We start from the raw sequence: 1,892 nt of genomic DNA on the forward strand, positions 1-1,892 counted from the left end.
CAAACTGAAGTCATATAACATTAAAAACAAAAACACGTCCTTGTTTTTGGAAAAGTGGAAAAAACACCAAAAGTTAGAAGATTAAAAGTTCCTCTAGAACTGTCAGGTTTCATTATCATGGGTTTGATATTTGTTCTGTCATTCTTGTTACTTTGCCTAATCCTTGATATTTCTCCAACTACCAAACTTTGCTCTCCTACCTTAGTTACAACTGCTTGGAAAGAGGCAGAGAAGCGAAGATCAACAAAGCCATGAAGTGATAGCCTATCAGGAAGGTTTAAAACCACTCTACCTCTGTTCCAATTACCAGTGACAAGCAGGGAATAAACATGCCATTGAGAATGGCACTGAGGGATAAATTCCTCTCACTTCCACTGAGAAACAACAGCCCACAGCAGCATCCTGGCATCAGTGAGTCTGAGAGAGAGAAAAAAAAAAAATCAAGGAATGCCTACCTAAGTATATTTAGAAACACAAAATGCCCCCCTAAAAAATATTTTTAAAAAAACACACAAAATGTGGCTAAAACTACTGGCTAAAATGTTATGACTGACTCTGTGGGTTAAAAAAAAAGCCAGAATAAGGATGATTTATGTAATAATCATCAATATGATTAAATTTATGGAGAGCTTACTAACAACCTTCTATATGCAGATGATACAACCTTGCTTGCTGAAAGTGAGGAGGACCTGTAGCACTTGTTAATGAAGATTAAAGACCGTAGCCTTCAGTCTGGGATACAATTCAATGTCAAGAAAACAAAATCCTCACACTGGACCAACTGGTAACATCAAGATAAATGGGGAAAAGATTGAAAAGATAAAAGTAAAAAAAGTTGTCTTGCTTGAATCCACAATCAAGGCTCATGGAAGCAGTTGTCAATAAATCAAACATCACATTACGTTGAGTTAATGTGCTACACATAATCTCTTTAAAGTATTGAAAAGTAAGGATGATATATCAAGGACTAAGATGGACTTGACTCAACTCTCCTATGCCATCAAAGTTGAACAATGGGTAAGGAAGACTGAAGAGGAATTGATGTGTTTCAATTATGGTGCATCTGAAGAATATTGGAAGTTCCAAGGACTGCCGAAAGAACAAACAAATCTGTCTTGGAAGACAGATTGCCAGAATGCTCCTTAGAGGTAAGTCTAAGCAAAGCAATAGGAAAGCACAAACATCAACAATAACAATGTTCAAATAATGAAAAACAACCCCATATCATAATCTCACTCTAGAGCAAGTTTACACCCAGGAATGATGAACATATAGGGATGGCCAGTTGTATAAGGTTTTGTGGAGAAAGGGCGTCCAGTGGGGGAGGGGTGTTAAAAGGGAGATGATGTCAAGGAGTCCGTCTAGAAAAACAATGTCTGAAAACTGATGTGTAGCAATTGTACAATTCTACTCGATCTTCTTGACTATGGAGTGATATGACATTGGATGAAATCCCAGTGCTATCTATACTATTTCTTCAAAAGAGCAAGCTTATTTAGAGGTTCCTCTTGTCTTCTGCTCTGTTGCACATGGGGCTGCTGTGTCAGAACCACCTCAGTCACAATTGACAACAACAGCCCTTTTTTTCTGTAGTAAAAGGATTTGAAATGGAGTTGTGGTCACCTCAAAACGTTCTTCTCAGGTTCCTGACATGACAGGTCGACTAAGGGCCCTCCTTCATGTACAGTATTCTGAGCTCTATCTGCAAGTGTTTGTGCTATCATCCTTCTCATTCTTACCTGAGCCTAAAAGGTAGTTAAAATAGGGAAGAAGGAGGGCATCTCCCCAAAAGCCTGCGCTAAATAATTAGCTGTCCATGCCACAATAAGGGGGTTGCAAAGAAATCAGGCACACTAATAAGACACCTATGGGGAAATCCAACCTGGGTGCAC

This window comes from Echinops telfairi, unplaced genomic scaffold (assembly GCF_000313985.2).
Source record: "Echinops telfairi isolate 266 unplaced genomic scaffold, ASM31398v2 ScPeMD7_7469;HRSCAF=8507_1, whole genome shotgun sequence".
Lineage (NCBI taxonomy): Eukaryota > Metazoa > Chordata > Mammalia > Afrosoricida > Tenrecidae > Echinops > Echinops telfairi.